We start from the raw sequence: 21,818 nt of genomic DNA on the forward strand, positions 1-21,818 counted from the left end.
CCCTGAACTGATAGCAAAGGAAGTAACAAAGCAGATGCATGAGGCTCTAGAAAAATTCAAAGCAGAAATAATCTCCCAGATAAATATAGAGATGGTGAGTAGAGTGAAAGACATGATTAGAGGCTCTAGAGCAGAAACAGATAAGAAAATAGATGAAATCAGAAACATGCTGGAAGCCATGATCGCCCAACATAAGAAAGAAATGAAATCCATGAAACAGATACAAACAGATATTCAGGAGATTAAGAACTCCATTGAAAGCATGCAGAGCAGACTAAGAGAATCTGAAGACACAATATCAGATATAGAAGACAGGATTGTGGTTAAGGACCATGAAAACAGAGATTTCTTAAAGATAGTAAGGGACCATGAGAAATCAGTCCAACAGCTGCTAGATAGATGATGCAAAGAAGAATAACATAAGACTGACAGGAGTCCACGAAAAAACAGGAGAAAGTACAATTGAAATTAAAAAACTGTTCACAGAAGTAATAGTAGAAAACTTCCCAGACAGAGGTAGAGAATTGGACACACAGAAAAGTGAGGCATATAGAACTCCACCCAACCACAATCAAAAAAATCTACACCTTGACATATAATAGTCAAGATCCCAGAAACCCAACAGAAGAACAAAATTCTACAGGCAGTGAGAGAAAAGAAACAAATCACCTACAAAGGAAAGCCCATCAGAATCACAGCAGATTTCTCAACACAAACCCTCAAATCAAGGAGAGCCTGGAGTGAAGTATTTCAAGCCCTAAAAGAAAATAACTTCCAACCTAGACTGTTGTATCCAGCAAAATTATCTTTCAAAATTGATGGGGAAATTAGATACTTTCACAACAAAAAACACCTAAAAAATTTCATGCACACCAAACCAGCACTCCAAACAACTTTAGGCAATATCCTAGAAAAAGACAATGAAGGTCACAACTCCATGAGGACCAACAGAGAGAAGACAACAAGCAAGGTAAGGCACTAAAGGGAAAGGGGGAAAAATAAGAAAAGAGCCAACAACCATAAAACATCATGGCAAGAATGAGTCAATATCTCTCAATTATAACTATCAATGTTAATGGCCTCAATTCACCCATCAAAAGAAACAGACTGATAGAATGGATTAAGAAGCAAAACCCAGCAATATGCTGTATACACCTAACTCAAAAGGAAATTCATAGACTGAAAGTAAAAGGATGGAAAATAGTTCTCCATGTGACAAGAACCCAGAAAAAAGCAGGGGTAGCAATCTTATTCACAGACAAAGTAGATTTCAAACCAAAACTAATGAAGAGAGACAAAGATGGTCACTACATCCTTGTGAAGGGAACAATCCAAGAGGAAGAGATGACAATCCTAAATATTTATGCACCACATATGAATACCCCCAACTATACAAAACAAATATTAGTGGACATGAAAAACCAAATAAACAATAACATAATTGTAGTGGGGGAACTCAACACCCCTCTATCACAAATAGACAGATCATCTAGGAAAACAATTAACAAAGCAATTCTAGAACTGAACCAAGCTATTGAACAAATGGACTTAATAGATGTTTATACAGTGTTCCACCCACAAAATCAGAATACACATTCTTTTCAGCTGCACATGGATCATTCCCCAAAATAGATCACATGCTAGCTCATAGGGCAAATCTAAGTAAATGTAAAAGAATTCAAGCTATCCCCTGTATATTATCAGACCATAGTGCAATAAAGTTGGAGATCAATAACATAAGAAACCGCAAAACACACACAAGCACATGAAAAATGAATAACACTCTCCTGAACAACCAATGGGTCATAGAGGAAATTAAAGAAGAAATTAGACAGTTTATACAAGTAAATGATAATGCCAGTACAACATACAGGAATCTGTGGGACACAATGAAAGCAGTTCTAAGTGGGAAACTCATAGCCCTGAGTGCCCATATTAGGACAACAGAGAGAACTCAGTTAAATAACCTATTGCAGAACGTCAAGCTCCTAGAAAAAGAAGAGCATAACAAACCCAAAGCTCATACAAGAAAGGAAATTATAAAGATCCAAGCAGAAATCAATGCAATGGAGACTAAGAGAATGTTAGAAAAAATCAATGAATCAAAGAGCTGGTTTTTTGAAAGAATAAATAAAATTGATAAATCTTTAGCCAACCTTATCAAAAAAAGGAAGGAAAAGGCTCAACTCCATCCAATCAAGAATGAAAAAGGTGAAGCCACAACAGATCCATCAGAAATTTAGAGGATCATCAATACCTACTTTGAGAACCTGTACTCTAATAAAATGGAAAACACAGAAGAAATGGACAGATTCCTAGATACATACAAATTGCCAAAGTTAAATGAAGAAGATATAGAAATTCTAAACAACCCAATTACAATGAGTGAGATTGAAAGTGTAATAAAAAATTTACCAACAAAGAAAAGTCCAGGTCCTGATTTCTTCACTGCTGAATTCTACAAGACATTTAAAGAAGAACTATCGCCATTACTCTTTAAACTCATCAAGGAAATTGAAAGGGAAGCAAGGCTTCCAAATTCTCTCCTGGAAGCAAGTGTTACTTTGATTCCAAAACCAGGAAAAGACCCAACCAAAAAGAGAACTACACACCAATCTCCCTAATGAACATAGATGCAAAAATCCTCAACAAGATACTGGCAAACAGAATACAGAGTGTCATCAAGAAGCTCATACACCCTGACCAAGTTGGATTTATCCCAGGGATGCAAGGATGGTTCAACATCCATAAATCAATAAATGTAATACACTATATTAACAGAGTCAAGGACAAAAACCATCTGATCATCTCAATAGATGCACAAAAGGCATTTGACAAAATCCAACACCCATTCATGATAAAAACCCTACAGAAAATTGGAATAGAAGGTCTTTATCTCAACCTGATTAAGGCTATCTATGAACTACCAACAGCCAACATCATACTAAATGGTCAAAAACTGAAAACTTCCACGCTAAAATCAGGAACAAGACAAGGATGCCCACTATCACTACTCCTGCTCAATATTGTTCTGGAAACATTAGCCATAGCAATTAGACAAGAGAAAGAAATAAAAGGAATAAAGATAGGTAAGGAAGAAGTGAAATGGTCATTATTTGCTGATGATATGATACTTTACATAGAAGACCCAAAAAACTCTGTCAAAAGTCTTCTAGACCTAATTGACAGATTCAGTAGAGTAGCTGGATATAAGGTCAACACTCAAAAAACAATAGCCTTCTTATATGCAAATAGCAGACTCATTGAGAGAGAAATTCGGGAAATAATTCCTTTTACAATAGCATCTAAAAAAATGAAATATCTAGGAATCAACCTAACAAAGGTAGCAAAAGACCTCTATACTGAAAACTACAGCACTCTGAAGAAGGAGATCGAAGAGGATATAAGAAAATGGAAAGATATCCCTTGTTCCTGTGTAGGAAGAATCAATACAGTGAAAATGGCCATACTTCCAAAACTACTACATAGATTTAATGCAATACTGATTGAAATTCCAACAATATTCTTCACAGAGCTAGAGAAAACAATCCAAAAATTCATTTGGAAGCAGAAGAAACCTAGAATAGCAAAAGCAATTCTAGGCAACAGAGACATGGCTGGGGGTACCACAATCCCCTACTTGAAACTATACTACAAAGCTACTGTGATAAAAACACCATGGTACTGGCAAAGAAACAGACCCGAAGATCAGTGGAATAGATTAGAAGATGTAGAAAAACTCCAGACACACTCAGCCACCTCATCTTTGACAAAGGAGCCAATCGCCCTCATTGGAGAAAAGATAGCCTGTTCAATAAATGGTGTTGGAAAAACTGGATTTCAACCTGCCAAAGATTAAAACTAGACCCATACCTATCACCATGCACTAAACCAAGATCAAAGTGGATTAAAGAGCTAAATATCAAGACAGAAACAGTAACCTTGCTGGAAGATAAGTTAGGTAGAACTCTCAATGACATTGGCATAGGAAAAGACTTTATGAACAAAACTTCAGTAGCACAGCAGCTAACACAAAAAATCAACAACTGGGATCTCATCTTATTAAAAAGCTTCTGCACTGCAAGAGAAACTATCAACAGAGCTAAGAGACAACCTACAATGTGGGAAGAAATTTTTAGCAGTGTACCTCAGACAAAGGTCTACTATCTGGAATATATAAAGAATTGAAAAAAAATCAGACACCCCAAATTCAAAGACCCAATTCAAAAATGGGCATCTGAAATGAACAGACATTTCTCAGACAAAGAAGTAAAAACAGCAAATAAATATATAAAAAAATGTTCAACATCACTGGTCATTTGAGAGATGTAGATGAGAACAACACTGAGATTCCACCTCACCCCAGAAAGAATGGCTGCTATCAAGAAATCAACAAATAACAAATGCTGGTGGAGGTGCAGAGAGAAAGGAACCCTTCTGCATTGTTGGTGGGAGTGCAGACTGGTGCAACCACTGTGGAAATCCGTATGGAGATGCCTCAAGGAAGTAGGACTAGAGGTCCCATTTAACCCAGTTATTCCCCTGCTGGGAATCTTCCCCAAAGAATTAAAAGAATCATACCACAGTGATATATGTGTATCTATGTTTATAGTGACACAGTTTGTAATAGCTAAGGTTTGGAAACAGCCCAAGTGCCCATCAACTGGAAACTGGATAAAGAAGATGTAGTTTTTTAATAAAATGGAGTACTACTCAGCCATAAAGAATGAGAAACTAGAGTCATTTATAGCTAAATGGATGCATATTGAGGCCATATTCTTAAGTGAAATAAATAGGACACACATGTAAATACCAAATAGTATCTCTAGTGTGAGAAACTGAAAGTGTAAATAAGGATGAAAATAGTTTCTCATTCTTTATGGCTGAGTAGTACTCCATTTTATTAAAAAAAACCACATCTTCTTTATCCAGTTTCTAGTTGATGGGGACTTGGGCTGTTTCCAAGCTTTCACTATTAACAAAGTGTGCCGCTATAAACATGGGTGCACATGTATCTCTGTGGTAAGATTCTTTTAATTCTTTTGGGTAGATATCCAGCAGGGGGATAGCTGGGTTGAATGGGACCTCTAAGCCTAGTTCTTTGAGGTATTTCCATACTGATTTCCACAGTGGTTGCATCAGTCTGCACTCCCACCAGCAATGGAGAAGGGTTCCTTTCTCCCCACACCCCTGCCAGCATTTGTTATTAGATTATTTCTAAATAGCAGCCATTCTTTCTGGGGTGAGGTGGAATCTCAGTGTTGTTCTCATCTACATCTCTCAAATGACCAGTGATGTTGAACATTTTTTCATATATTTATTTGCTGCTTTTACTTCTTTGTCTGAGAAATGTCTGTTCATTTCAGATGCCCATTTTTGAATTGGGTCTTTGAATTTGGGAGCAAGACAAGGATGAACATGTATGATTTTTATCATTAAATATTTCTATATTATAGAAGTAAATTAACATTCAAGAAAAGAAAACAATTTATGAACAAAGTGAATATGAATTATTACATATCTTTTTCATTTCTAAATACAAGCAGCAATTAGAAACCACCTTTGTGTATTGAATTTTTTTTTCATTTAGCTGCTTTTATTTTTTTATTCTTACAGACAATTGCCTATGTAGCTGCTGGACAGAGTCTTTCCACTTCTTATGCTCAGCATGTATTCATTCAAACTACATGTTCACGGATGCTTATATATATATATACATACATACATACACATAGATAGATGTGTAGATATAGATATAAATATAGATAACTCACAGGCCATAGGATCAGTTGTACATACAAGAATCACTATGTAGCATGACGCATTAGTATGTTCTGATAGAAAAAATTAAAATTTCCTGGCCGGGGATTTAGCTCAGTGGTTTTGTCTCCTGCTGCGCAAGCACAAGGACCCTAGTTTGATCCCCGGTACCAAAAAAAAAAAAATTAAAATTTCCTTGGAAACATCTAAGAGTGGTGCCTATCCCAAATGTTAGTGACCAAGGAAAAATTTTGGGTAGAAGAAATATGTAACCCAAGCTGAACTAAAAGAAAAAAGAAGACTTAGTTGCCATTTTAAGAAGTGTAGGGGCAATATTCCAAGCAAAGCAAATAGCCCATGTGACATTCCAGAAGAAAAAGAGCATAGAATAGTTAAGGAAAAGAAAGAAATACTTTTAGCAAGGAATGAGACTAATGAGATCAAAAGGAATATTATCAGAAATATATATATATATTTGTGTGTTCATATGTATATATCCATATATTTACATATTAGATATTTAAGCAGGAGAGCAGCGAATCAGATTTGTGTTTTAGAAAGATCACTCTGACTGCAGCTCAGTAAAAGAATTTGAAGAGAATGAGGGGAAAAAATCATGTAGAAAACAGCTGCAGTAATCTAGTTGATAAACAAAGGTGGCTTAGGTAAGGACAATAACAGTAAAGACAAATGTAAATTGGTGGAATTATCAAAAATATAGCAGGGGAAAAATCTAGCAGGGAGCATCGACAGGACTTGATGACTGACTGTACAATATACAGTATGTCAGAGTATAAAGGAGATGGAGTAGTCAAGGTTGACACCCAATTTTCTTGCCTGACCAATTTTTTGATGGTGGCACTATTCACTGTAATCTGAAAGATTATCAATATCTGGAGGGAAAGGATAGATAAGGTTTGAATTTCATAAACTGGAGGCACCTGTTCAGGAGATATTAATAGGCTAGATTAGATGCACAGATTTGGGAGTCATCGCATACTGAAGGTCAGATCAACTAGGGAGAATGTGCCAGAAAAGCAGAATATAGGGCCTACAAGAAAGCCTTTGGGATAATCAATCAGTAAATGGCTAAATTAACTGTTACACAACTCTACAGAAATTATGCAAGCAGTGAAAATTATAATTAGGGAAAATGCTTTATGGCATTCTTTTGCATTTAGATATCCACCATAAAACCAAATGTATTAATATTATGTATTTATGGAGGCATCCTGGGCCCTTTCCTGGCATTATTAGAGAACCTTATGCCCTTATGTTTCTTATGACAGCGCATGGCTGAAACAAGAAGCAAAAAGGCTATCTGCTGACATTCTTTATGTGCAAGCATCTCAGATCTTTTTGAACTGCCATTGCTAGACTATGAGTACCATCTTCTCCCTTCTTCCCACCCAGTACTACCCAGAGTCACGCATCTCTCCCTGCCTAACATGCCTACTCATCTCAGACATGGTTACCATGGCGATGATGAAGTGTTGAACAGGAAAGACAAATATGCTGCTATCCCAAGGTACACAATACATTAAAATTAAGATATCAAAAATATAGTATAAAAACTACAAAGGAACCAAATAGAAAAATCATATATGCAACAATATTGGCAGAGAATTTAAAAATGTAAGCTAAATTCTTTTGATTTTTTTTTTTTAGCAAGACATCAGTACAACTTCCCAAAACTGGGAAATCAAGAACTAGAGATATAAAATCTTACAACTACAAGAAGAAATAAAAAGAGACATGAAAAATGGCAAACATGGATTTTCTATAAATGGGCCTGCAGAAGAGGAAAAACAACTTCTAAAAAATAGATATTACTAAGACATGTGTGCCACAGATGGATGTTATCATTGAAAGCTTTAAAAGCTTCACTATCACTGTTCTAGATGTTAATCTTCTGTCCAAGGAATAGCTGGCAAAAATTGTTTTCCCAATCTGTACACTGTCTCTTCAATCTGTTGGTTGTTTCCTTTGCTCTGCAGATTTTTATCTTGATATGATCCCATTTGTTGATTCTTGATACCATTTCTTATGCCATGTGAGTTCGGTTTAGAAAATCCTTGCCTATACCTATATATACCTTACAGAGTTTTATGTCTTTTTTCTTCCAACATATTGTTCCTGTTAGATCTTTGATCCATTTGGATTTCACTTTAGTACATGATGAGATACTTGAGTCTAGACCCAACTTTAAGCACATGGATAGCCAATTTTCTGAGCATCATTTATTAAAAGGTTATCTTTCCTCCCATGTGTGTTTTTAGCACCTTTGTCAAAGATCAAATAGGTGAATGTGCCTGGAGTTGTTTCTGCTTCCTCTATTCAATTCCATTGATCCACCTGTTTTTGTGCCTGTGCCATGCTGTTTTTATCACTGCAGCTTTATAATATAAATTCAAATCCAAGATTGTGATACTTCCCACTTTCCTGTTGTTACTCAGAATTGCTTTTGTTAATCTGCCTCTCTTCTGGTTTCATTCAAATTTTAGGATTATTTTCTCTAGATCTGCATCTCTCAATAATTGATCACCAACAACAGCTCTGTCTTCTAGTTCTAATACTTAGTCTCATGCTGGTCACTTCTGCTGCTCATACTTTGAGGAGAATTTTTAATCTCCTGAACTTGTGTTAGATACCTTTTCATGGACTCTAATGTTTTTCTATACAGGACATTCATATTCTGAATCTCTTTGTTTAGCTCAGCTAGCCCTTTTAGTGTCTTCCAAAGACTCACTGAATGTTTTATTAGGATCATTATCTGTTTATAGTTATATCTTTTTTGAACTCTGCATGCACCTTATTGATCTGGGTTTTTTTTAATCTCTGCTGTTATCCTTTCAAATAATTTGGCTGTATGGCTTTTGATTTCCTTCCCCTCTATACCCCACGGATTGGCTTTGGAGAAGTTGGAAGATTTTGGAGGCATTTTGTTACCTTGCTTTCCTCAAGTTTCTATTGTTTGTTTGTTTGTTTTCTGTGATAACTGCTGAAGGCTGATTACAGTGGAAGACTTTGTTAGTAGTATGGAGACCTTGCTAATTAGTGTCTGCTTTTCAAAGATCCACTCTCAGTGTAGCTAACTATATATCTTAGCCTCTGTCCCAGAATCACCTGACCTCCATTTATTTGGGAGAGGAGGCTGCAGTGTATTTGACTCAGTATACAGTTCTTGGAGAATGGACCATATTGTTAATTACACCAAGGCAATGCCAATATTTGGCATACAGGAAAAAACCAGTTGATAGCAACAATTATGTCATCTTGTCTATAGTAATAAAATCAGCAACAATAAAAGTGCCAAAGACAAACTGAATACTGACATACCCTAAGAACAAATAACGTATCACTACAACCACAGAAAAGAAATATATGATTACAGTATAATCACTAACATAAACCAGGTACAGTAAGTCCCTGACTTATGAACATTCAAGTTGTGAACTTTCACAGCTACTATACTTTATAAAACTCACTTTGTAGAACTTATGAATGAAACCAACTTACAAACATTCTCCGGGAAAGGAACTCATTTATAAGTTGGGGACTCACTGTATTGACCTACGGTAAGTATCTACTAAAGGCAACAACTTTACCTCCACTAACAATAGAACAGTATTCAACAGTAATAGCATATAATTAACTACCTATAGATTCACAAAGCTTAATGGTTATACTAGTAAAATAGAGAGTGTGTGGAACAGGAACACAAAAATATACAATTTGAAAAATTAAGTAATGGAAGATGAGAATGACGTTAGATTTTTTTCCCCTCAGTACAGGGAATCAAACTCAGGGCCTTGTGCTTGCCAGGCAGGCATGGCACCACTGAGCTACATCCCCAGCCTGAGAATGAGGTTAGAAAAGTGAAACAAAGAACCTGATCTAAGAGTAAAAGGAAATTAATTGTATTAGATAAAAATAACAAAGAACAAACTCAAAAAATGAGAAAAATAGAAAAGTGAAAGAAAAAATAATAAGGGAAAAATTAAAGAGAGAAAAAAACAAAAGATAAAGGAAAAAGAAAAATACTCCATACCACAAAATCAAAAAAGGAAACAAATGGTCCAATAGGATTTTTCTCTGTCTTTCCAAAACAGTGGTCTCCTTCTAAAACCTGCAATCTTGGAATCCAGCAAGTTATGGTCCTCTCCATCCAACTTTATAGTATGAACTATCTCCTCCATCCCCACCAGAGGACCCTCTGTGTAAGCCAAGATGCATCCCCATTGGTATTGATAAACAGGAAAGCAATCAGATCACCTGTCTCTGTTGGATATAGTTCAGCAGACTGCTAGACTCAATGCTATCACCTTCAGACCAGCCACCTCTGAAAGCCACACTTCCCAGGCCTGGCCTCCCATCATGGAATGCATAGCCCCAAGTCCTTCTTGGCCTGAGGTTGAACTTCTCAAGGGTTCTATGTCTAGCCTTCACCCTCTCTGCATCTATCTCCTGAGGCCATATCTCACCCAGTCATTATGGTAGGGTAACGCTGGAAATACAGGAAAAAAAAAAAACCTGTAGTGCAGTTTTCCTATGGCTCAGTCCAACACAATCAACCTCTTCCCAGAATAGTGCCTGATTGAACTCTCTCTGGCAATATGGCAGGCAGCGTACTGAATTTCTTCTCCAGCTCTATCCTGCTATGAAGAAGTCATTCTTGGGTGAAAACCCCATGGTTTTTTGCAGTTTACAACAGCCATGTGCTTTTCTTGGGCTAGTGCTGCTGGTCTACCCATTATTTCTACTCGAAGCTGCTTACCCTTTCTGTCCAAGTTGGTTGGTTGGTTGCTGTCCCTGCAGCCATGTGCTGAGGGAAACCAAAATGCAGAGCCAGCTAGGAGTTGGCACTTTGAAGTGGCCAGGATGTGGGATCCATAATACGGAGCAGGCTGAAGGCAAAGGCAGCATGATGCAGCTGCTGTTCCATCACACCACCATGGCACAGCTGCTCTCCCATTGTGCTGCTCTTACCCTCTTAATAGTGTCTCTGGCATAGCACATTAAATTAAATTTATTGAGACTCATCAATTTTTTCATAGACTGTGCCTTTGGCGCTGTATCTAAAAAGTCTTCACCAAATCCAAGGTCACCTAGATTTTGTCTGATGTTATGTCCTATAAGTGTAATAGTTTTGCATTTTTCACATAGGTCTATGGCTCATGTTGAATTAATTTTTGTGAAGGTAAAAAAATCTCTATTATGAAATTTTGATACTATTTTATTTTTGTTTCTAATTGCATGTATTATTTTTTACTTTTTTATTACTGCATATTAGTTATAAAGACTAGAAGGTCTCATTTGGGCATATCTGCAAATGCATATAATATATTTTGATCATTTCCCTCACTACCTTTCCTTTTTCTTTGCTTCCCTATACCCTTCCTCTTCTCTAACAGCCTCCCTTCTACTTTCATGCTTTTTTTTCCCCTAGATTTCTTATATTCCAAGTTCATGTTTTACTTTCAAAAGAATAGTGATTTTTATATAAGTGATGTTTATTATTTATTTTTAGGCTTTTTAAAATTTATTTTTATTAGTATATGTTTGTAGTTCATGCAGTTTACAATCATCTTTGGGAGTGGTTACATATGCATACCACAGCTTGCTTCTTTCTTTTCCATCTCCTTCTCCTTCCCTCCCTCTCCTTACCTTCTCCTTCAATTTCCCTATCCCATTTTTCATTCTTGCTGATATTATTAATTTTAGTTCATGTTATTGCATATAATGTTTACATTAATTGAAGTTACTAGGTTCATGTACATGGCATATCTTTATTCTACTTATTTCCCCTTCCCCTTCATGCTTTTTCCCTTGAACCACTTCCCTATTGCAAGAGATCCATCTTCTCCTCCCCTTCTATTCATCCTTTATTATTCTCTTTGTTTGTACTCACTCAAATGAGAGATACCATACAGTATTTAACTTATGAGTCTGATTTATTTCACTCAACATTATATTTCCTCAACATCTATTTTTCTACAAATGTCTCAAATCTGTCATTCTTTACGGCAAAGTAATATTATGTTATATATGTATAACATAATACTATATATACTATATACTGACATATATTATATTACTTTTTTATCCAATTACCTGTTGATGGTTATACAGATAATTTATAGCAAAGTAGTAATATGTTTTATATGTATATATAATGTATATCACATTTTTTTTCCAATTACGTGTTGATGGGTATACACATAGTTTCCAAGATTTAACTATTAAAAATCGTGCTGCTATAAACACTTCTATGCATGTACTTCTGTGGTATGATGTCCTAAGCTCTTTGGTGAAGGTACCTAGCAGTGGGATCACTGAGTCATATGGAATTTCTAATTTAAGTTCTGCATGCTGATTTCCATAATGGTTGCACTAGTCTGAATTGCCAACAACAATAAAGAATTGCCAGCATTTGCTTTTGTTTGATTTCTTAATGGCTGACATTTTTTCTGGAGTAAGATGGAATCTTAGCATTATTTTAATTTGCATTTCTCTAATGGTCAGAGATGTTGAGCACATTTTCATGTACTTGTAGAACATTTGTATTTCTTCCTCTGTGAACTGTCTGTTAATTTCTCTTGCCCATTTCATGACTGGATCCTTAATTTTAGGTGGTTTAATTTTTGTTGAGTTCTTTATATATTGTATATATTAGTCTTCTGTCTAAAGGGGAGTGGCAAAATTTTTTCCATTCTGTAGGTTGTCTTCTCAATCTACTGATTGGTTCTTTTTCTGTACAGAAGTTTTTAGTCTGATATAATCCCATGTGTTGGTTCTTGCTGTTATTTCTTGTGCAATTGATGAAGTTCTGTTTAGGAAATCTTTTCGTATATCAATGACTTCAACTGTTTTACCTATTTTATTTTTCAGTAGGTTTTAAGTTTCTGTTTTCATGTTAGATCTTTGATCTGTTTTGATTTTAATTTAGTATATGGTGAGAGATAAGTTTCACTTTCAATCTTCTGCACATAGATAACCAGTTTTCCCAGCACCATTTGTTGAATAGGCTATATTTCCTCCAACATTAAGCTTTTTGCCCATTTTTTAAAGATAGGTGTATGTGTCTGTGAAAGTTTCTGTATTCTCAATTCTGTTACAATGATCCAAGTATCTGTTTTTCTTCCAGTTCCATGCCATTTTTAACACTACTGCTTTTTAGTATAGCTTAAAGTCAGGTATTGCTATGCCTCCTGCCTTGCTCTTGTTGCCCAAAATTGCTTTTGCAATTCTGGGTCTCTTCTGGTTTCTTATGAATTTTATAATTGTTTTCATAGGTCTGTAGAGTATGCTGTTGGTATTTTGATTGGAGCTTGTTGAATCTATATAATAGTTTTGGGAGTATGGCCATTTTGACAATATTGATTCTGCCTATTCAGGAGCAGGAGATAGCTTTTCATTTTCTGATATCCTCTTCAATCTCCTTTTTCATAGTACTGTAGTTTTCTTTGTTGAGGCATTTAACTTCCTTGGTTAGGATAATTCCTAGGTATTTCACTTTTCTAGAAACTGCTGTGAGTGGTATTATCATAATTTCCTTCTCATTCCATTCATTGTTGGTGTGCACAAATGCTGATGATTTTTATGTTTTGAATTTGTTGAGGGGTTTTGCATCAGTGTTCATTAAGAAGATTGGCCTATAGTTTTCCTTTTTAGTTGGGTCTTTATCAATTTTGAGGATCAGAGTGATACTGGCTTCCATAAATGAGATTGAGAGCACTCCATCCCTTTCAATTTCTTTGAAGATACTCCTGTATTGGTGATACTACATACCTAAAGTTTTTATAGAATTCAACAGTGAATCAATCAGGTCCTCAACATTTTTTTTTTGGCAGATTCCTTATTACTGTGTCAATTTTACTGCTTGTTATTGGGTTGATAAGCATATTTATGTCTCCTTAGGTTAATTTTGGTAGTTTGTATGTGTCTAAGAATCTGTCCATTTTTGAAAATTTGCTAATTTGTTGGAATATAATTTTTCAAAGTAGTTACCAGCTATTTTCTGGATTTCAACAGTGTCTGTTGTGATTTCACTTTTTTTTTTCATTGAATTGATGTGAGTCTTTTCTCATTTTCTCTTGGTAAGTCTTGCTAGATGGTTACCTATTTGATTTATTCTTTCAACCAACCAGCTTTTTGACTCATTGATTATGTTTACTGTTTCTTTAGTTTCAATTTCATTGATTTCTGCTCTCATCCTTATAATTTCCCTCCTTAATTTCAGTTTAAGGCTAGTTTGGTGCTGTTTCTCAAGTATCTTAATATTTCTCATTAGACTATTTGAGCTTACTCTGGTTTCCTAATTTGAGCTCTGATTTCTTAATTGATTGAAACAAGTTTTCCTCTTTGAACTGCTTTCATAGTGTCCCAGAGGTTTCAACACGTTGTACTGTTATTGTTATTAACTTCCAGAAATTTTAAATTTCTTCTTTGATTTCTTCTGTGACCCATTGGTTGCTTATGAGTATATTGTTGACTTCCCAGGAGCTTTTGCCTTTTCTGAAATTTCTTCCATTGTTTATTTTTATTTTCAATGCACAGTGGTCTGATCGGATGCATGGGGTAATTTCTATTTTTTTATAACTACTTAAGCAGGCTTTGTGAACCAGTATGTGATCTATTTTGGAAAAGGTACCATGTGCTGCTGTCATAGAGGGGTGGAATACTTTGTAATATTTATTAAGTCCATATGTTTAAGGGTGTGGTTCCACTCTGAAAGTTTGTTATCAGTTTTAGTTTAGTTGTTCAATCTCCTTGTGAAAGTGGGGTGTTATAATCCCCTACTATGATTGTATCAGTGCTTATTTTATTTTTTTATTTTAGCAGGGTTTTTTAATGAAGATAGGTGCTTTGGTATTCAGTGCATATATGTTTATCAATGTTATCTCTTCTGTTGCTTTGTTCCCTTAACTAGTATGCAATGACTTTCTTTGTCTCTTCTAATCAGTTTTAGCTTGAAGTTTACCATGTCTGATATTAGAATTGCTCCCCTGCTTGTTTTCAGAGTCCAGGTGCATTAAATGTTTTCCATCATTTAATTTTTAATCTATGAATATCTTTTTGGATTAGAATTTTGAATTATTTTCTTGAATACAACAGATTGTTGGATTCTGTTTTTTTTATCCAGTCTGCCAGTCTGTGTCTTTGAAATGGAGAGTTGAGGCTGTTGACACTGAGAGATATTACTGAGATGTGTTGGGTATTTACTATCATTGCTTTCTTTATCTGTTGGTGTAGACTTTTTCTTTCCCTGATGTTTTTTCTTACTGTTTACCCATTGACCTCACTAGTTTCCTCTGCATTTTTAGCTGTATCTGAGTCACTGTTTCTGTACAGAATATTCTTAAGTAGTTTCTCTAGAGCTGGTTCAGCACTCATATATCTTCTAAGTTGTCATTTTCATGAAATGTCTTATTTCTGCATCTATTTTGAAGGATTGCTTTGTTTGGTAAGTTAATTTGTGTTGGAAGTTATTTGTTCTTGGGTATTGAAATACTTTACTCCAAGCTGTTCTGGGCTTTAAGGTTTATGGTGAAAAGTCTGCTGTGATTCTAATTGGTTTATTTTTATATGTAATTTTTTGTTTTTCTCTGGATGCTTTTAAAATTCTGTGGGGTTTTTGTTTGTTTGTTTGTTTTTTGCTTCCTTGTTTGTTTATTTGTTGCTGAATATCTGGTAATTTAGTAAGGATATGCCTTGGTGAGCTTCTTTTTCATCATAATTGTTTGGTGTTCTATAAGCATTGCTTACTTGAATTTTAAATTCTTTTCTTATATTTGGGAAAATTTCTTTCATGATTTCTGTAGGTATATTAGTGAATCCATCTGTGCTATCTAGTTTTTCTCTAATTCCAATTAGCCTTACGCAGGTTTTGTTGTCATCTAGTAGCTCCTGGATAGACTTCTCTTGTTCTCTTATTTTCTTTTTGGCTTCTTTGACATCTTTATCATAATTCCTTCTTTTGTCATCAATATCAATATCTGTCTTTACATTAGTCATTGCTCCAAAGTATGAGTTTTATACAGTTTTTTTATTTCAGGTATTTCTGACATCTTTTCAAGAATTCCATATCTTTGTTGAATCTGTCATTCAAATTTTGAACTGTTTTGATTAGCTTGTCCACTTTTTTACTTATTTCCCTGAAATTCACTGTGGGCATATTGAGTGAAATTGCTGTAAAATTTTGGTTTATTTCCTCTTTAAGATCATCTATTTTCTTCATCCCTTCTGTGAACTTCTCATAGATTTCTGCTACCTGGTATTCATTTTATTCTCCCTTTTTTGACACCTTGTCCTGCCTTGGGAGAGTTGGAGGAGTCAGAGATTTTCTATTTTCTTGCTTCTCCATTCTTCTATGTGTATCTGCGCATATATATATATATATATATATATAATCTTTTTTAAATCATATATGTCCCTCCTTTTTTCCTCTCCTCTTTGGGGGGAGGGTGTGCAGGGGACTGCAATATTGATTATGCCCAAAGCATGATTATGAGCAGTGCAGGCTGTGAAAAGTTAACCCCCCAACTGGCTTGTTTTGAGAAGTGAGTCTAGCCAAAGCCTAGGTGCTGAGGTCAGAGTAACTCACACCCAAATTCCATTCCCACAATTAAAACCTTCTTACTAGGACAATGTTCTAATTACAACCATATATTTTGTCTATTCTGTTCTTAATTCAAGAATGCTTTGTCTTGCTCTTCACGAGCCTTGCTTACATTAATTTCCATAGAAAATGCATAACTGCATATCCTCCTCACACATAGTTCTGCCCTTGCACGTAGCTCACCTTTTTTCCAATTGATTACCAATAAAAATCAGTGGCTTGGACTGGCCAGGGACTTTGTTGGTTGCACCAGCATTGGTCATCCTGGCACCATGCTTTCTGTCTCTGTTAGTCCTGTCTTTTAGTTCTTTTCTCAGCCCTGCATCATGCACTGGGCAGGAGACTGGAGCCTACTTCAGAGGTTTCTGGAAATGTTTCAGGGGTTGTCAGTAAAGGTGGGTTACTGCAGGATGAAGACTAGAGAAGAGAGCAGAGTTTGTGGGTCATAGGATATTTTTAATAAGATGTTGCCTCCCTATAAATAATTTTAAGTTTTTTATGTCCAGCACTAGTATGTACTTCTTCTGTTATTTCCTTTAAATGATTTCAATTCTGTCCCTATGTTTTGCCCAAAGAATTACTTCTGGTTATAACAGCATACACAAATTCAACTTTACAACACATCTATATGACAGTCCTTGCAGATACACTTGCCCCTTTGTCTATTCTCTGTGCACAATATGACAGTATATTATTTGTGGTTGTTCTGAAATGAGGTAGGTGAGGTGGGATGGGGAGTATAGGAGGTGGTTGGATGAGGAGTGTTAGACACTAAGGGAGAGGTCTAAAGGCGGGAATAGTGGTAGGTGAGAAGAAAAGGTTGGTTTGGGGTCTGATTTTGTTGGAGTACTTTTAGCTGAGTTGAAGGGTTTGTACTGAAAATGTTCAGAGGATACTTTGTGAGGGCAAGGGCTGGATATAGGATTGAGGAAAGCTATGTAGAAGTCAGAACTTGCTGATAGGGAAGACAATAAGATAGGTAAGATATTGAAGAACCAAAGCCTTAGGATGGGGAGAAACAAGGAATATCACTAGAGAAGATAGGTGTGACTGTGAGCGAACTAAGTATGGAGAATTTTAAAACTTGGGGAGGAGTTTACATGTTTGGAAAAAGAATAAAGAAATATGCTCCTAACATTGTCGCAGAGGATTGAAGTGAAGAAACTAGATAGGGAGCTGAAATGAAGGAAAGAACCTAGACACCTATTCAATTAGAGCTCATGAAAGAACAAATACACAAAAGTAGAAACCTGATAAGCATAGGAAACCACAAAAGAGCATAACATAACCCCAAATTACTAAATAAATCAAAAAACATACAAAACTTTAAAGCTATAAGATGTCCTATGGGAATACAGATTAAATATTACAATAGACATTGCATAGGTGATCACCAATAGCTTCTTTGCCAGAGAGTCTGAGTGCTCACATACCATTAATTCCTCTGATCCCTCTACCACAATACTGAAGCTAACTCAGACTCAGAACTTCTTTCTGCCAGGTTGCAGGCCCATTATTGCTGAGTCTGATCCAGTCTAAGTTCTTGAGTTAGGAACCCTTGCTGTCCCTCTCCCTGGGTGTGATGGTGTATTCCACAGACAGGTTCACTGGCAAAAAATTGTCCACTGTGTCAGGATCATTCATATCCAATCAAATAAGCTACAGAAGTAACAGGCTAACCTGTTACAGTAGCATCTATCAGGGCTGGTTGAGAAATAACATAGCATGATACACTGTTTGGGGTTTCCACTTAGCCTAAAAAAGAAATCTATAGTTATAGTGCAAGCATCATAACCACCCAAGTCTTGACCCACATTTAATGTGCACTAAATGTGATGGCTATGTCTCCTTTAGTAGTGAAAAACAATAGTCAACATGAATTTATAAAACCAGTTATCTAAAGCCCAGTGGGTTGGGGATCTGGTAATGTCAAGGGTGAAGGAAAAGAAAAGGAAAAAAAAAAAAGGAAAATAAGGATTGTTTCTCCTCTTCCTCCCCTTTCTTAAGTCCTCTGCTCTGGTATGGGAAGGGATAAACAGGGGGAGGGCAAAGGATCCTAATGATAATGATCATATACTATATATTTAGACGAGGATAATGGGGAAAACTGGGTACAAAATTGGTCATGAGAAATAGGGATTGGAAAAGATTCTATGACTGATATAAATATTAGAGGAAAAGTTAAATGGAGACAAATGAAAAGGGGGAGAGAAAAGAAAAAATTAAGACTGAATAAGACAGCAGAAAGAAGTAAGAAAAGGGGATATGGATAAAAATAGGAGGGACATAAAAGGACAAGGCAAAATTTTCTTGCCTTCTATAAAGTATACTGAGAGAAAAAAAGGAGGAAGAGAACCACACATACACACATGCTCATAAAAGAAAAAAGGGTAAAATAATGAAATAAATGTGAGAAGAAAAAATGTACAGAAGGGAAAATATCAAAAAATTAAAAATTTAAAAGTAAAATAAAAAGTAAAAATAATCCAATCAAATAAAGAAAAATAAAGGAAAGTTTTCTATTGTTTTGGGTGCATGGCTCTTTTCCCCAGCCTAAGGTTAAGGAGCAGACCTCAAGTTAGGACGCATCTCTATGCATACTGGAAATCTAAGGTGGCAGTTCACCCGCAGAACAGTGCTGGGTATAGAGATCTGCTTACAGTGAGAACATGGCACAAATGGGGGCTTCCAATCCTGTGTAACTCATGCTGAACCTGGCCTCTGACAATGGTATCCAGGTCTGGGTTCACCAGTCCCTGCCTCTCACCAATACTGCTCCCACTCTGCTCTCCAACTACTTGGTAGTCTCCTGTGACTGTCTTTCCCTCATCCACTCTGGCAACTTGACAGTGTGAGGGGCTAAGTGTGAGTGAGCTAAGGGGCTGCTCTGGGACCCAGGTTCAAATACTCAAACCTTCCCCACAATGGCATCCCCACCAACTTTTGCTCTGCAACTATAGCTGCAGGGATTTGTACTCACCAACCATTGACTGTGGAAGGCTGTTCTGGAAGCAGTGTCCCATTCTCTCTGCACTGTTTCCGACTACAGATGATTTTCTAAGTCCTGATGCAGTTCTTCAGTTCTCTGTGAGCAAAAAGAGTTGTTAGTTTCACTTTCACTCCCAGCTGGTGGGTAGCCAACCACTGTCAGTGGTGCTGTGAGGTGTCTACTCCAGGGTGTGATCTATTTCTTCGGTATCAAAAAAATCATATTTTCTTCTGTAAGTTTCCTTGTGATTCCCAGGAAACTTCCAATCACTTTAATTAATCTCCTATCTATGGTTTTACAGACTCTAGATACTTTCTCCTGGAGAAGCTGAGTTGCTGGCACTCACTGCTCCATCATTTTGGGAAAATCTAATGATTATAAAAAAAAAAAAAAGTACCCATGGGCATGTCCAGGAAGATGGTGGAGCAGTAAGCAGCAGTACATCATCCTCTCCAGGATTTGGAATACAGAAACTGGAAAATAACAACTTGGGGAAGAAAGGGAAGGAGGTGGATCCCTGGGACCCAGAAAGGATCTGAAGGGAAAATTGGAACCTACAGAGAAACTGAAGAGAAAGACAACAATGCAGAAAAAGGAAAGAGCAATCTGCACTTTCTCCCTGGCTCCTGGCTCATGGTGAGAGAAAGTGCTCATGAAATCTACAGTGAAAGGGGGAAACTCCATAGGCCTTCAGGGAAAAACAAATCAGTGGAATGGAGCAGTGGATGCCATGCACTACAACAGCTGGTGAGTGACTCCATCCCCAGCATCTGTGGAGAGAATACCTGGTCACATGAAATTTTAGGGAGAAGCCAACACAAGAGGTACTCAGAGCAGAAGCAGAATGGCTTCATCTCAGGGTTCCCAGTGTTAAACTCCCACAGCGACTTGGTAAAAAAAAATCAACCAAAGGAGATCCCCATCATCAGGGAGCCATGGTCAGGGGGCAAGAGCCAACCAGAGTGCTATTAGCTAAATGACTCAGTCCCTACCCCATAACCAGAGGCCAGGTTCAACCTGAATTTCTGTGGATTTGAAATTCCCAGAATCAGCACTTTAAAATAACCCTGCAGATAACTTTCTGTGGTTATCCACATGGATCTGGGCTCTGAGCGCCTCCATTGTCTACCAGTGAGAGCAGAGTCATGCCTTGAAATGGACACTATGACAAAACTGTATACCCCAGAAAATGACCAAGGCCTTGAAATCACAAGAAATACCTTTTTTTTTTCTTTGCTTTTACTGTTTTTTTTTTCTCTGTATATTTCATTGGTTATCTTTAATGCTTATTTTTGGGTTTTTGTGTGTGAACACTGTTTTTAGCTTTTTATTTTGTTCTGTTCTTGTTTTTGTTTTCAAATGAATAACCTAATGTTGAAACTGAAACTTTTAGAAAAAAAGACCAAGTTAAACCCAAAGCTTAGAATAGGAAGAAAATGATAAAGATCAAAGGAGAAATTAATGCAATTGAGACTGAAAAAACCCAACAATAACAAAGAATGAATAGAGCAAAGAGCTAGTTCTTTGAAAGATAACATAAAATAGACAAACCCAGGCTGGCTGGCATGTCAGGAAGAGCCCAAAAGATTAGATTGTAAAAAAAGAAGATAGGAGCCATGCTTTTTCGAAGACCTTTATTACAGGTGATTCATCAGTTTGTAAGACATGAGTCTGATGTAGCCAGCAGTTTTGTTCTTGAAAGATCTCTAAATCGGGTACAGTTGCTTGGGCGAGTGGATCAAGACCCTGTCATGAGACAGGTGGAAGGAAAAAATCCAGTCACTATATTTTCTCTAGCAACAAATGAGATGTAGCAATCAGGGGACAGTGAAGCATACCAAATAGGTGATGTCAGTCAACAGACAACATGGCACCAAATATCAGTGTTTCGGCCAGGCCTTACAGATGTAGCATATCAATATGTGAAAGTGGGGTGTCGAATTTTCACGGAAGGGAAAATAGACAATGGTGAATACATGCATAAGAATAATGTGAGGGGACAAGCAACAACAATCATAGATGATAACATTATCTTTTTGAGTGACCAGATGAAAGGAATGAACAGATGATTCTTTGGTCATTGTTTGGTACAGTCTCATTTTCAAATCATGTATAATCTTTATAGTTTTAAGGACAAGAATTAAAATGATATTTTATGAAAAAAAATAGACAAACCCTTAGCCAAACCTATTACCAACAAAGAAATCCAAGGTCCTGATGGAGTCACTGATTAATTTTACAAGAACTTTTGAGAAGATCTAATGTCACTACTACTCAAACTCTTTAAGGAAATTGAAAGGGGCTGCTCCCAGCACAGAAGAGACTTCTGGGCCACCTTACCAATGTTCCCAGTGCAGAGGAGGCTTCCTGGCCACCATACCACTGCTCCCAGCACAGAGGAGGAGGCTTCTGGGCCAACAGAACACCACTCCCAGTGCAGAGGAGGCT

At 36.6% G+C, this 21,818-nt stretch overlaps 1 protein-coding gene and 1 pseudogene across 6 annotated transcripts in view; one reads left to right on the forward strand and one right to left on the reverse strand.

Annotated features, from left to right (window-relative positions):
• The window catches only part of Sumf1 (sulfatase modifying factor 1), a 671,842-nt gene that overhangs the window by 394,714 nt on the left and 255,310 nt on the right, over positions 1–21,818 (reverse strand). For all 6 annotated transcript variants that reach the window (XR_015439151.1, XR_015439148.1, XR_015439149.1 and 3 more), the window contains one exon: positions 19,362–19,466. The gene's annotated coding sequence lies outside the window, so the exon portion shown is untranslated. The remainder of the gene's footprint in view (positions 1–19,361; positions 19,467–21,818) is intronic.
• LOC101724456 (single-stranded DNA-binding protein, mitochondrial pseudogene) lies at positions 20,908–21,439 on the forward strand (annotated as a pseudogene).

Source organism: Heterocephalus glaber, unplaced genomic scaffold (assembly GCF_053883595.1).
Source record: "Heterocephalus glaber isolate CG9 unplaced genomic scaffold, H.glaber_assembly_v1.0 deba00001472, whole genome shotgun sequence".
NCBI classification, from domain to species: Eukaryota; Metazoa; Chordata; class Mammalia; order Rodentia; family Bathyergidae; genus Heterocephalus; species Heterocephalus glaber.